The sequence below is a fragment of the Aquarana catesbeiana genome, linkage group LG04 (assembly GCF_042186555.1).
Source record: "Aquarana catesbeiana isolate 2022-GZ linkage group LG04, ASM4218655v1, whole genome shotgun sequence".
In the NCBI taxonomy this organism is placed as follows: Eukaryota; Metazoa; Chordata; class Amphibia; order Anura; family Ranidae; genus Aquarana; species Aquarana catesbeiana.
Window position 1 is genome coordinate 46256526 of NC_133327.1, and position 16301 is coordinate 46272826.

Below are 16301 nucleotides of genomic sequence, written 5' to 3' on the forward strand. Positions count from 1 at the left end.
TGACCCATTATCCTTCCCAATATCCCTTCAAATTGATAGCAGGAGCAGTTTAAGTTGTAGCTGTTACATTAGTTATATTAGAAGCTATAGGACTGTTATATTGTGTATTGTTTAAGCTGGAGTATGCCCAAAGGCTTTTTATTCTGTAATTTCCTATTTTTTTTTCCTCTTCTCTTTTTCTTTTCTTTCCACAAAAACTCACTAAAAAGTATTTTTAAAAAAAATGCATCAAAGATGCGGTATAGATGCAATATAGGTGCACTGTAGGAGTAGTATACCTAATGTCTCACCTCCAGTAACTCATACCCTGTTAGCAGTGTGAACAATGGGCAGTGTCTTCTCACCAGTCCCTGTGGTGCAGTTGTGAACTCTTGCTGTAGAAAAAGGGGCCCCTCAGTCCCTCCATGGTATGCCTCTCGAGATTCAACAGTGGGAAGTAGAGGGTGAGAAGATGCTCAGTTCTCCTTGTGGCAACAGAAGCGATCAATGTGGTCTGTGCTGCGCTGCCTCGTGTATCTCCACTGGTCTGGCCTCTCAGCAGTCTGGTCAGTATGCAGCAGATATGGTTTCTTTAGTTCCCTCAATGGCAAGAGAAAGAACCTAGCTGAGCAGTCTCAGAACTGCTCCTCCTTGCCCCAGTGTATCTTAGGAATTATAGTGCAAAAGGTCCAGAGCTCTGCAATATGGCTTAATTCAAGGACTTCAAATCCCACGATCCTGAGTGTTCTGTATAGGAATCCATTTTCTTTCTATAATTCTTTCTCTCCTTACTAGAAGGGAAAACTGTAGCACAACATCCAGCATAATGGCAGGAAGTAAAAGTAAGCTAATCGTAGAGAGGGAAATGTGTTCTTCTCCATGTTTTCGTAGTCCAGCACCTGGCTACATTACCTTTACCAAAAAACTGTAGATAAAAAAAAAAACAGTGCAGGTTTGACTAAAGTTTAATAATGCCCTTGCCATTTACGTATATCTCGAAGCCTAGCCATAAAACTTCCAGAGGTGGGGTTTCCCCGTCCCGTCTTTTTGCTCATAGCAATGTTTTTCAGCCAGACTTCAGGAGGTATGTAAATGTCCCACACTTACATTATCCAACTGTTTGTTTTTATCTAAAGACGACCCTTACCTGCATAGGCAGCTTTTGGTAAAGGCGAATTAATCCTTTAAATCCCAAATAATATGTTCTGGGGAAGGCTGGGATTTAAAATGTGGTTTGGGAAGACATGTTATTTCCCCTTTTTGGTCCAGGTGAGATAACCCTTTAACGGTTAAAGCAGCTATTTATTACAAACCAGAAAACAAGTCCCTATTTCAGAAGTCTTTGAAGGCACTTTTTACCGGACACAGACTTATATCCATTGGAAAAAATCTTTATGACAGGCTCTCTCCCCCACTGCACCACCATGGAGACAATTAAAAAATGACCTTCAGATACAGATGATAGCACTAATAACAGGAACTGCAACTAGAGCACATTGCAGAAGGGACATCATACCTGAAACAAGTCCCTACCAATTTTACACATCCACTATCACTGCCTTCAAACACCCTATATCATACAAAATCATTGATATCATGTCTTCTTAAAGAAAACAGGGCAGATGTGTGAAAAGATAATGCAATGCTAGTTAAACTTCAAGTGGAAGCAGATTTACTTTCTGTCTTTATGCTCTGTCAGGTTGGACCCTCTGTCATGGTCCCCCATGAGTGAACTGCAGTTGTGAAATGTTGCCCCAGATTTTCAATAAGACTAAACTCTGAGCTTTGGTAAGCCATTTAGGTTGTACTTTTTAAACCATTCCAGTGTAGCTTTGGCTGTGTCTTTAGGGTCATTGCTGAAATAGAAACCTTCATCCAAGGACAGTGCCAGCATAAGGCAGCTTAGGGCACCAGGATAGGGGGGCAGTAAAATCCAAATCCCAGCCACTTGCTGGGGATTTGGATTTTAAATATAACTGTCTGTGAGGGGGTGGCACCCCTGAATACCAGAGCTCCAGAAGGCCAATCCACAGCTGTGTCAATGGAATCAATTCTTGCCAAAGGCAGATGTGAGTAGAGACTAGCGGTTGCTAAGACCTCTAGCAACCGATGATGTACTTTGCAGCTGCGCACAGCAGAAAACCTCTTCTGAGCAGAGCTGCTCCATCAGCTCCACCTCCCAGCTCTGCCCCCCAACTCTGCCCCCCAACTCTGGCTCCCGCTTCTTTCCCCCAGACTGCTCCTGCCGGTCTGCCGGGTAAGGTACGAGAGTCTTCCTATCCCGAGACCACTCAGTAGCATACAAATAACCACAGCATATTCCTGGCTCTTACAGAATACACAGTGCCCAGTGCCTGAGAACTTTAGTGTGTTCTCCTGTCACAGTGCACCCCTCCTGTCACACTGCCCCCCACCTGCCACACTGCCCACCTTCTGTCACACTGTTCCCCACCTGTCACACTGCCCCCTCCTATCACACTGCCCCCCACCTGCCACACTGCCCCCCTCCTGTCACACTGTCCCCCACCTGTCACACTGCCCCCCTCCTATCACACTGCCCCCCACCTGCCACACTGCCCTCCTTCTGTCACACTGTTCCCCACCTGTCACACTGCCCCCTCCTATCACACTGCCCCCCACCTACCACACTGCCCCCCTCCTGTCACACTGTCCCCCACCTGTCACACTGCCCCCTCCTATCACACTGTCCCCCACCAGCCACACTGCCCTCCTCCTATCACACTGCCCCCCCTCCTGTCACACTGTCCGCCACCTGTCACACTGCCCCCTCCTATCACACTGCCCCCCACCTATCACACTGCCCCCTTCCTGTCACACTGCCCCTTCCTGTCACAGTGTACCCTTCATGTCACAATGCACCCCACCTGTCACACTGCCCCCTCCTATCACACTGCCCCCCACCTATCACACTGCCCCCTTCCTGTCACAGTGCACCCTTCATGTCACAGTGCACCCCACCTGTCACACTACCCCATCCTGTCACATTGCCCCCCCACCTGTCACACTGCCCCTCCTGTCACTCTGCCCCCCTCCTGTCACACTGCCCCCCTCCTATCACATCGCCCCCCTCCTGTGACACTGCCCCCCTCCTGTCACACTGCCCCCCTCCTATCACACTGCCTCCTCCTGTCACACTGCCCCCACATGTCACACTGTCCCCCTCCTAACACACTGCCCCCCACCTGTTACACTGCCCCCTCCTGTCACACTGCCCCCTCCTGTCACACTGCCCCCACCTGTCACAGTGCACTCCACCTGTCACACTCCTGCCTCAATGCCCAGATACTACTCTCCTTTCACAATGCCCTCCCAATGTTGACAATTGTATTGTCCCCTTACACTAGGTGTCAGTGGAAAAATACTCCCACACATTGGTGGTTATTGGAGAAAAGTCTCTTTACATTGACCATCAGTGTAGAAGTGACCCCTTACATTAGATGTCAGCGGGAAATTTCCCCCTTTACATTGGTGGTCATTATAGTTGGGAGATCAATCTGCCACTGTTTACTGCTGAAGATCCCCTAGAAGCCTCTGGAGGAACCCTGGTTGAGAAAGCCTGCTCCAGGTGTTTCCCATGAATCACTCCATTGACAACCAGAGTCCATATCAAACAGATGTGTTTGATATGGACTCTGGTTGTTAATGGAGTGATTCATGGGAGACATCTGGATACAGGGCCTGACCACTTTGAGAGCATTAGCATTACTGACTATATATGCAGATTAATACCTATATCTGCTACCTCCTATATGTTCAAGATTTCTGGTCCCATATTCTGAACCCATATATATTATACACGTTACCGCACATCTGGCTGTGGTGGGTTATTCCCATGGGCCAGTAGGCGCTATCCTCATCTGGAGAGTCATGTCAACCTTTTCTTTTATTCTTGTGATGCCTGTAGGAGCTACATATTTTTACTAAAGTTAAGAGTTACATATTATACATACTTGAATGGTCCTGAGGAAGCGGGAGTTAAGCAAAATGCGTCGACCAGACAAAGTTCTCATTGAATATATACTTCTGTGCTCTCACAATATGTACTCTATAATGTATGGTATCAATTCATTGTTGAATGCTATTAGGCATATTTTATCTGTATAAACTTAATAAAAAACCTTTTTAATCTATATGCATTGTGTGATGTGTTCTCAAAGGCATATGTAAAGTTCCATTCCTTTTTACCTGTGCCCTTTCTCTTTTAGTGTCAGATTGCCCACCGCACTCCCACTATAAGTCGCTAATTGCCGCCATTAGTAGTATAAAAAAAAATTCCAGTATATATCCCATAGTTTGTAGATGCTATAACTTTCATGCAAACCAATTAATATACACTTATTGGGATTTTTGTTTACCAAAGACATATAGCAAAATACATTTTGACCTAAATTTATAAACAAGTTAGATTTTTTTAAAAGTTTTTATTGGATATGTTTTGTAGCAGAAAGTAAAAAACATTGTTTTTTTTCAAAATTTTTGGTCACTTTTCGTTTATATTAGTGGTCTCCAAACTACGGCACGGGGGGCAGATGTGGCCCTTTGCTTGCTTTTTTACAGCCTTGGGGTATTATTCCATCCACTGACAGCAATAATTGGGCATGTGTCGCCCCCCTCTGACACCAACAACGGGGCATAATTCCTCCCATTGACACCAATGATGGGCTACTACTCTCACTGACACCAGGCCTTTTTCCTCTTCCACGGGCCTCAGTCTGCCCCCCCCCCCCCCCACACACACACACACGCACACTCACACAGTCTGAAGGAAACTATACTAGCCATTTGGAGACCCCTAGTTTATATATTAATATAAAGAAAAAAAAAGAAAAAAACTTGTGGTGATTAAATACCAGAAAAAGAAAGCTCTATTTGTGTGAAAAAAAATATTTAAAAAGTTTGTTTGCCTACAGTGTTGCATGACCTCTCAATTGTCAGTTAAAGTAATTGTAAATGCTTAGTTTTTTTCCTATAAAAATAATAAACATATTATACTTACCTGCTCTGTTGCAGTGGATTTGCACAGAGCAGCCCCGATCCTCTTCTTCTCAGGTCCCTCTTCTGTGATCCTGGCCCCTCCCTCCTGTTCAGTGCCCCCCACAGCAAGCATCTTGCTATGGGGGCACCCAAGCTGAGCCACAGCTCCCTGTGTCCATTCAGACACGGAGCCCGACGCGGCCCTGCCCCCTCTCTCCCCTGATTGGCTAGCTGACTTTGATTGACAGCAGTGGGAGCCAATGGCACCGCTGCTGTGTCTCAGCCAAACAGGAAGGAGATTCTCAGATGGCTGAGACACTCCTGGACATCGCTGAACAGAGAAGGACCTCAGGTAAGTGTTAGGGGGGCTGCTGCACATGGAATGCGTTAAGATAAAAAACCTTCTGCCTTTACAACCCCTTTAGGGTAGCGCAGTGCCGAATAGCAAAAATATGGCCTGGTCATGTGCAATAAAATCTTCCGCAGCTCAAGTAGTTAACAACACAAAAGTCAACTTTCTTTCATAATACAAGATAGCCTTTTCATATGCATGCTGTATCCCCACAATCCTTTTGACTGGGAAATCCCAACGTGAGTTTTTAGCAGTGATGTTTTCCTTATCAATGCTTTATGGTTATCGCTGTCCTATAGATGGTTTCTCCCATCTCAGCTGTGAAGCTCTGAACGCTCCATCGGTGCTACCATTGGTTGCTTCTGTTGCTAATGTGCATCTTATCTGGTCACTTCTCTAGGCAGAGTTGTGGTTGTAACATATTCTTTTCTATTTAATGATGGGTCTGGTGGTGATCTGGGGTCTTCATATTCTGGAATATATCTTTATAGCCCAATGCTAACAAGCGCTTCTTTTGATCTGTATCCAAGACTTGTGTTGATGGCTGTTTGTTTAGACATGTTCTGGAACCTTCAAAGCTTGGTTTATTATTCTAACATCATGGGACAAATTATAGAACTCTTTTTTTTTTCTTTTTTCTTTCTGAATGACGTTCCTAGTGCCTAGGTAAGAATATTACAAGTTATTATGCTGGACATCATTCAACCCAGAAGAATTAGGGCGCTAGGGGTGGCAGCACCAGAGAAGTGGTGAGTTATGTAGCTGGACCAATGTCACTATATAATAAAATCATACTTAGAGTACAGCTTAAAACTATGTCTGGGGCATACATATTTTTTTTTAAATGTGGTCGCTTTAATAAAATAAGGAGAAAAAGGCATCCAAAGCTATAATAGTTTCTTTTTAATGACTACACTCGACATAATCAGGCATATTCTCTGTCTAACATAAATTATTCTGGATATAGCCACAGCATTAAAGGGGAATTCCAGTTTATAGAGTGTTTCGAAACATTGTGCAATTACCAAAATTACCTTTTAGTGAGCTGTACATTTTTGAGCAAACAAAGCTGTGAGTAGACATAAGATGCATTAGACAACATAGTTAGATTTGTTGTCCTTGTTGAACTTCTGCCGCCTAATATCGTACGACGGATCGTACAACTTTTTTCGCTTAATAGTCGCAAGTAGAAATTGAATAGGTTACTATAGTCATGAAAATTCTCGTATAACAGGAAAAAAAATTGGAAGTGATGTCATGTGTTGTAATGTATTTGTTTTGTATTTTCGGACGACAACTGTACTGACTAAACGAAAATCGTATGATCTGGTATCGTACGAGGAAAATTTTCGTGCTTGTCTGATCGGATAATAATATGCAATGAATTGTCGTGATCGTCTCTCGAAAAGCTCTGCGCTAACGATCTGAGTATCGTACGATCGCGTAGAAAGCGGTATTTTTCATCCGATTTTCGTATCGGGGCATTAGTCTTTCTACAGCAGTAATCACCCACTGACGTAACCTGACTGATTTTCCGATTTTGGGTTGGAGATTATCTGATCACACTTGAACTCACTACTCACATGCAGAAAGGAAGAAGGATTTTTTTTACATCAGATTTTAATCAAAACCGAGACAAACCGCCACACAGGGCAGAAGATAAAAAATATCAAAATATCAATAATACATAATATGTAAACCAGAGAAAAAAGAAAAAATACCCCCCCCCCAAAAAAAAAACAAAACCAATATATTGAGCCCTAAAAGAAAACACGTTTCATTCATTGGGACTATATAGCATTACATTTATATCATATAATTTCTCGGATAATATGTATGTTTTTCATAGGAAATATATCTATTTAGAACTGTTATCCACTCAGAAAGAGTTGGTGGGTGAGGCATGGTCCATTCAAGTGCAATCTGCCTACAAGCTATAAATAAAGCACTAGAAATGGTAAACACCAAATCATGCAATGATTTATATCAGTGAAAATGTCCCTCTGTGGTGCCACATCCAAACTAAATAGGAGAATATCCCCTATGTTGACCTTAAAGGCACTAACATAATTGATAGAAAAAGTATAATTTTTTAACCATGATAAACAAAGTAAAAACAGAATACATTGGAATGGTTACAGTTATTGTGTACAAGATACAGAATCACCACAAAGATTGACTGTGAAATTCTCGTAATTCAGCCGACACATTTCAGAGTATCAATGTCTCTTTCTTCAGGGGTGTTAAAATGTTTGTGCACCCTGTACAACCACTTTTACCAACAGTGACGCCTATATTAAGGCTTATAAAAAGTGCATATACCGCGCTACTAGTGAGCAATGAAAAAATAGTATTCCTATGAGGAAAAGCTGCGACATAAAAAACATGTGATATCCATGCTAAAACAGTGCAAAAAAGAGGGGAGAAAGGTCGCGCTATTTAAAAAAAAAAAAAATCTCCAAAAGAAAATGAAATCAAACTGATATAAAAGTGTTGCAAAACCCAAATAACATAGTCTGAGTAAAAACAATATTAAACTCAATCAAAAACACAATATATAATTGAAAAAAAGTCCACATAAGAAATTCATATTGTGCAAAAATTAATGAAAAAACACTGTGTACAAAGTCCACATGAAGTCCAATTCCAAGGTGAAGAAAGAAAGTGAGGATGGAAAATGAAGGTTTAACTTCCACCACAACCATCGGGCGGAGCGAAGGATAGACCTCTCCTTGGGGTGCACACCAAAAAATAGTGGAGACCCTTACCAGATAAGGTGGACCTCCTATCTATAGCGAGGTCATCAACGCTTACAGATATAGCCCTCTGCGGGGTCACTCATGCGCAGGAGTGACGTCATGTGACTCCGGCCAGTCACATAGTCGGAGTTCGCGGCCCCAGAAGGAAGAGGGGTGAAGATGGACGCTCGCTGCTAGTGGGGACAGCGGTGACATCGCAGGCTTCGGTTTCAGGTAAGTTACACATAATGGGCTACTATGCGATGCATAGTAGCCCATTATGCTTTACCTTTGCAGGGAAATAAAGAGGAAGTAAAACCCATCAGGGTTTACTTCCTCTTTAACCACTTAAGGACCAGCCTTGTTTTGGATTTTAGGTGTTTACATGTTTAAAACAGGTTTTTTTGCTAGAAAATTACTTAGAACCCCCAAACATTATATATGTTTTTTTTTCTAACACCCTAGAGAATAAAATGGCGGTTGTCACAATACTTTTTTTTGCACCGTATTTGTCTTATAAGCGCACTTTTTTTGGAAAAAATTCACTTTTTTGAATAAAAAAATAAGACAACAGTAAATTTAGCCCAATTTTTTTTTATATTGTGAAATTTAATGTTACGCCAAGTAAATTGATACCCAACATGTCACGCTTCAAAATTGCGCCCGCTCGTGGAATGGCGTCAAACTTTTACCCTCAAAAATCTCCATAGGCGACGTTTAAAAAAATTCTACAGGTTGCATGTTTTGCATTACAGAGGAGGTCTAGGGCTAGAATTATTGCTCTCACTCTACCGGTCGCGGCGATACCTCACATGTTTGGGTTGACCACCGTTTTCATATGTGGGCGCTACTTGCGTATGCGTTCGCTTCTGCGCGCAAGCTTGTCGGGACGGGGGGCTTTAAAGTTTTTTTTTATTTCTATTATTTATTTTACATTATTTTATTTTTTTTTACACTCTTTTTAAAAAAAAAAAAAAAAAGTGTCACTTTTATTCCTATTACAAGGAATGTAAACATCCAATAGAAAAAAGCATGACAGGACCTCTTAAATATGAGATCTGGGGTCAAAAAGACCTCAGATCTCATATTTACACTAAAATGCAATAAAAAAAAAAAGAAAAAAAAGTCATTTAAAAAAATTACATTTAAAAAAATATGCCTTTAAGAGGCGTGGGCGGAAGTGACGTTTTGACGTCGCTTCTGCCCAGCAGTGTCACGGAGATGAGTGGGCACCATCTTAGCCTCACTCGTCTCCAGGCACAGGACGGAGATGGATGCGATCGCCTCCGCCGCTACCGACGGCTCCGGTAAGCGGCGGAGGGCACCGGATTACGGCGGGAGGGGGGGGCCCTCTCCCGCCACCGATAAAAGTGATCTCGTGGCGAATCCACTGCAGGGACCACTTTTATCAGAAAGCCGGCCGCCGCACAAAAACGGGGATACCGGGGTTATGGCAGCTAGCTGCTGCCATAACCCCGGTATCCCCCTTCAAAGTTTGGACGTACATCGTCGTGCAGCGTTCCGGAAGTATATATCTACAATATAGTGGTTATATAGCCCTGTAAGTAAGGGTAATAAAAAAAATTAAATTTTTATATTTTTCACATATTTTCTTTCATTTTATTTAATACTTATAAAGTAATAACCTTAATCCTAGTTAGTTTAATAACCCCACCTATTATGCCTTATATTACATTTTTTTTATTACCCTTACTTACAGGGCAACGCCCCCTATTGACTTCAGTATTGTTATGCCGCGTACACACGGTCGGACTTTTCGTCTACAAAAGTCCAACGGACGCTGACGGACTAAAGCTGGCTGGTAATCCGATCGTGTGTGGGCTTCTCCGGACTTTCAACGGACTTTTTTAGCCTCAAATCCGACGGACTTTAGATTTGAAGCATGCTTCAAATCTTTACGTCGTAACTACGACGGACCCCGAAGTCCGCTCGTCTGTATGCTAGTCCGACGGACAAAAAAACGACGCATGCTCATAAGCAAAAACTAAACGGAAGCACTCGGTCTAGTAAAACTAGAGTTCGTATTGTAGGTAGCACATTCATCACGCTGCAAAATCTGTGATCGTTGAATGCAGCGCATTTTATTTCTTCTTTACGAAGGCTCTAAAGAACGAAGGTGTTTTGCTGTTCATATCAGAGTTCTCCCAAACTGATTTCTGGATTCTTTTTCTCTTTGATCTCATGAATGATATAGTATGCATTTTAAAAACAATGTTTCCATACTAATAATACTTTTTCCCCTTTTTTTTTTTTAGGTTTGTAAAGTTACCACAAAGAACCCATTATTATTTTTTTTTTTTATAGTGATTATTTTTTAGTTTTTAGATAAAGTTAACCCAAAGCACCGTTTTTGGTTACGTAAATTTTTTGATTTTCAAGACTTACCACTTGAACATTATTAACATTAGTAATGTATTTTTGGTGTGTTTTTTTTCAAACTCAATGAGATTGTTGTCCCTTGTTAATTTAACATTGTGTGTAAAATCAATGATTTCAAAGAAAAAACATAAAGTCTTTTGCTAAACTCAAAAAAGATCCATTTATTCATGGTCAAAATAAAATAAAGAGGAAGTCAACGCTGGAAAAAGTCGGTGTACCAGAAAATTGGGATCTTGCGGAGTCCATATAAGAGGGAGCACAATCTGGTCCAAGAATCCCAGAGATCAACAGCACCAGCAGATGATCTAGATGTCCCCAGACTGTGGTCCTACAACAGCCTGCGTCTTCTGTCAGACCAGACTGAACCCAGGTCATCATTTTCTTCTCTTCCCTGCAGCCTTTCCTCCACGCTGCCCTGCAGCCTTCCCTGTAGCCTTCTTTTGAGGCTGTGGCTCTGGTGTTTCAGTTGTGGCAGGAGGAGGAGGAGGAGGAGGAGGAGGAGGAGGAGGAGGAGGGGGGGCTGCCTCATGTAGTTGGGTGTTTTGTGTTAGCGTGCCCTGCAGCCCCTTATGGATTGTTTCCCCAAATAGGCGCTCACAAATGAGGCGCTGCTCCCTATTCATCTGAAGAAGCCTGCTGGCTAAGTAGCAGCCATAGGATTCTTCCGCTTCGGGGGGGCTCCTTAAAAAACGGGTGGCCTCTTGCATGAGGCGCAGGGATGCGTCCTGTGTGACCATCCCCTTCCTGGCCCTTTTTTTGGGAAGGTGGAGGGGAGGCACTTGGGATTCGGTCAGGCTCCTACTGGGCCCAGCCACCTCACTTGGCCCAGCCACCTCACTTGGCCCAGCCACCTCACTGGGAGCCGCCACCTCACTGGGAGCAGCCACCTCCTGCCTGACACTGGGCCCAGCCTCCTCCAGGATGATGGTGAATCCGGCCTCCTCCAGGCTGTCCATGGGCCCGGTCTCCTCCTGCCTGCCACTTTCCCCACATTCCTCCTGGATGGACTCATCCTGTGTATAAAAAAAGGACAATAGTTTGAGTATATTTTTTTGGGTTCATCAATGACACACAGTTTGCTTCTCATGAATAGCAAATTCAATGTGAATACTTCTCTTTAATAAAAGAGTCTAATCAGACACCATAATTATTTCAAGCAGGTGCCAAACATATTTAGCCACTACTGTCAATTGATATGTATACACAATTTTGAGTGCCAAATTATTTTAGACAATTATAACATCCAGTTAACATCATTAATATTAGTACAGTAAATATTTGGTAAAATAATTTACCTGACTCCAGATGGTCATATCTGGTTCATCCAGGATGGAAGACCCAGCTTGCTCCTCATCAGCCTCTGCTGGGGTGGAGGGAAGGGTGGAGGGAAGGGTTGAAAGTGATGGCCTGGCTTCATTCTGGTCATCCAGAAAACGGAGTTGATTATAGTACCACAGCCTGGGTACATAAACATCATCTGCTGATGCTCCTGATCTCCTTGATTCCTGGATCTTCTTATGCTCCCTCTTATACATGTTCCTCAAGACCCCAATTTTCTTGAGCAATGTCTCCATTGTTGCTTCCGGGATGGTCGCCTGGACAAAGGCCAGAAGTCTCTCCAGCGTTGACTTCCTCACATGCTTAGCATAATACTGAGGGTGTTTCACCTCCCACAAATTCCTCATCTCTCGATATTTGGAAATAAAAGATGTAAGGAACTCTGGATCCTTAAATAGGGGATTCATTATATCTGGAAAAGATGAAGTCACAAGACAAAAAACACTTTTATTATAGGTTTCGGCTAACCCCTCATCATCTTCTCCCTATGTAGGCCTCATCAATCTATCAAGCCATATAGGCCGCTTGCTACAAAGTCATGACCATAAAAACCAAAAAAAAAAAAAAATATATCTAAAATTACCTTCGTTTTGTAACGTCCAGGTCCACTATCACCTACCACAGAACGTACGTACGACACGTGCGCAAGGCTCTTTATACACTACGCATGTGTGAAACTCCGCCTGCGTCGCCCGCCCCTGACGTTCGAAATTAACTCATGTTCTCCGCCCCCTAATTCGACGCACAGAACGTACGTACGACACGTGCGCAAGGCCCCTCTTTATACACTACGCATGTGTGAAACTCCGCCTGCGTCGCCCGCCCCTGACGTTCGATTTTAACTCATGTTCTCCGCCCATTTTTTGTTACGGCGCGTAGTGGAGTTAAAGAATGGCGGAGACACCTGAAATGTTGACGACCTCAGGTAGTGGAGACAGCCCGGAGGCTGGAACGTCAGCGAAATCTATGAGGCCTAGATTTAAGGCCTCTAATATGAGTTTTAAAGAGATGGTGGAGATGGTGGCCATTCTTCACAAAGACGACTATGATGGCAATTATGGGCCGTACGCACGGCCAAATTTGCGCAAGGCCAAAATAATGGCGAAGGTCGTGGAGACTTTGCAGGCATCTTTTGGGGTCCAGCGCTCCAAAGATCAACTGCGAAAAAGATGGTCTGACCTGAAACTCAGGGAGCCGGATCAATACCGACGTATCCGGAAAGTTCTTAAAAAAAGTAAGTACTTGTCGTGTTTTTCTCTTGTGTTTATTACCTTGTATACTGCTCCATGTGCTTTTCCTTCCTATCCGATTTTTTGTTCATCGTTTTAAACGATCTTTTAATAAACCTCGTTACATATCTATAGATAGATCGATATATATATATCTAGAGATATATCTCTAGATATATATATATATATATATCTAGAGATATATATATATATATATATTTATGGTTGGAGCCCTATGTCCGGTATGTACATGGATACCACTTACAGTAAAGATAGGACTTACCATCGGAAATAGACCTGAAAGTGTGGACTTACCATATGAAATGGACCTGAAAGTGTGCCTTGGTCTAATGGCCGGTATGCCAAAATAAGGGGGCATACCCTGGTTTAAGAAATGATTATTCTGTAAGAGAAATGAATGAAATGAATAGTTTGAGAAATGCTGTGAAATGGGGATGGGAGGGTGGGTATCGCGCACAGGAAACCGACAAGCACCACAGGTGAGCGGGCTGCTTAAGTACCCCCCCGGGCTCCTCCCATAAATTCAGGCCACCATACTGGCCTTCCTACTTATGGTTGGAGCCCTATGTCCGGTATGTACATGGATACCACTTACAGTAAAGATAGGACTTACCATCGGAAATAGACCTGAAAGTGTGGACTTACCATATGAAATGGACCTGAAAGTGTGCCTTGGTCTAATGGCCGGTATGCCAAAATAAGGGGGCAAAAACATTCAGGTAGGGTTATGATTTTATTGATTTTCAATTACTTATTGAGCCAATTTGGAGAATGCCTGTGCCATCTCTGTTTGTGGGTTAGGGATATACCGGGCGAAGCAGGCTGACTTCCACCTGCCCAGTCTTTTAATGATGTGGTCTGGAACTCCGTGGCGAGATGCCGCGGAGGCTGCTCCGATGCGAAAAGAGTGTCCTGAATATTGACTAGGGTTAAGATGAAGATTGCGGAGAAGTATTCTTATGTGTTCCACAAACTGAGAGGCGTTTAAGGGTTTAACTGGGAACGGTAGAAGGGGACTGCTGTCTGGTTGTTCAGGCAGGAGTGACAGGAGCCGGTTGAGTACGGCGACTGGACACCAGCTGTTGTCGGTTTTGTAGAGGTGAATGTTCGCTCCTGAGCCCGTTTGCTGGGTTTTAGAGACCTCGAGGTGCAGGATGAAGTGGTCTTGGTATCTAAGTAAGTGTCGTCTGCATAGTACTGGGTCTGTGGATTTGTTAGAGGTGAATTCTCCAGGGCGCAAGAACCCATAGTACGCTAGATATATCGCTGCTTGTAAGACGATGCTGCGGAGCAGACCGAACGGCGAGGTAGCCAGCATAGTTGACATGTCCCTAAAGATGGGTCCCGTAATGGGCAAGCGCTTAGTGCTGACGACTGGTTGTTGTTTCTGAATTCCCCTTAGAACGGCTCGTATAGCGTGAGATGAGAATAGTGAAGGTTTCGTGGGGTCTTCAAGCGCCATAAAATGTTGAATGCCGGCTAGGTATAGCCGGATGGTGTTGTAGGATAAGGCCAGCTGCGTGTGGCAGTGTGCAGTGAAGGCCAGTACCTGCTTGATACCTGTTGGTCCTTTACGGCAGGACGTGAGGAATTTGTTAAAGGCCTTCCAAGCTGTCTGGTAGGCTTTAAGTGTGTTGTAGGAGAGGGAATGATTTATAAGTTGTGTAGCTCCGTGTAAATGTTGAACTAGTCCAGGGTCAGTTGTGACCAGACAGGGATAGGGGCCGACATCGGATCGGCATCGGGAACCTGCTCGAAAAAGGAGGAATAATTGAAACGTGACAGTGCGTCAGCTGCTGAGTTGTATCTGCCGGGAATAAATGTACAGTGTATATTGAACTGATGTTGTAAAGACAGTTGTACCAACCTGCGCAGGAAGGACATGACTGCTAGGGACTTGGACCTGCCTTTGTTGATGATGTCTGCCGTGGCCTGGTTGTCGGTGCTAAAGACTACAGTTTGTCCTGTCCAGTGGTGGCCCCAGAGTTGTGCGGCTGCCACTATGGGGTAAAGCTCAAAGAGGGCAGATGTTTGGGAAAAGCCGGGTATGATTAGTATCTGTTGAGGCCATGGTCCTGAAAACCAATGATGGCCAAAAATTGCCGCGAAACCTGTGGAGGCTGCGGCGTCCGTAACCACCTGGGGTGAATGGAGCGAAACTATAGGTATGAATAGAGATATGCCATTCCAGGCGGACAAGAATTCCTCCCACATGGATAGGTCCGCTATGGCTGCGGAGTCTAAATTCAAAATCTGATCAGGGTCTTGAGTTTCCGACAGAAATCTGAGTAGGCGTGATACAAATGTGCGGCCTTGTGGAATAATTCGCATAGCGAAGTTGAGCATACCCAGGAGGGACTGCAACTGTTTTTTGGTACAGTCCTTGGTGTGTGTAAACTCGTGAAGGACTGCCCTAATGCGTGTTAGTTTGTCGAGGGGGAGTCTGGCTTGCATTGCGCAGGTATCCAAGGTGACCCCGAGAAAAGTGATGCTATTTGCTGGACCATCGACTTTGTGCTCAGCAATAGGAACATTGAGGTTTCCAAAAATTACCCTAAGTTTGTCGAGATCTCCTGGGGGCTTGCTGGGTGGTTCTATCAGTAGGAAGTCATCTAGATAATGGATGACTTCATGGCATTGACCCTTGTGTAATAGTATCCAACCGAGGGACTGGGCGAACGTGTCGAAGAGCCACGGGCTACTCTTCGAACCGAAGGTGAGCTTTGTAGCAAAATAATATGTTTCCTTCCACTTGATGCCATGCCAGCACCAAAGGGATGGGTGGATGGGCAGGAGCTTGAAGGCATCCGAGATGTCGGCTTTGGAGAGCCAGGCGCCTGTGCCTGCTTTGATGATCGCCTGTATTGCCATGTCCACGGAAGAATATTTTAGGGAAAACTCCTCGGAGGGGATCAGGGAATTGAGACTGGGTATGTGGGAAGAATGAGGCGCAGACAAGTCGTACACCAAACGCAATTTATTTGAAAACTTGCCCTTGACAAGCCCAATAGGGCTGACTCTCCATGTGTTGAAAGGGGGGCAACTGAAAGGGCCTATCACGTAACCTCGATCCACCTCTGCCTGTAAGAGCTGATCTATGGCTTGTTCGTCAATGGCTGCCGAACGAAGATTGGCACATTCGTGGGTAGTGTGGGGTAGTGAAATGAGGCCGGTGTGAAAGCCTGCTGTGAAGCCTTGGATAAGGAAGGTGGCCAGGGAAGGGGTGGGATGTGAAGTGAGATACCATCC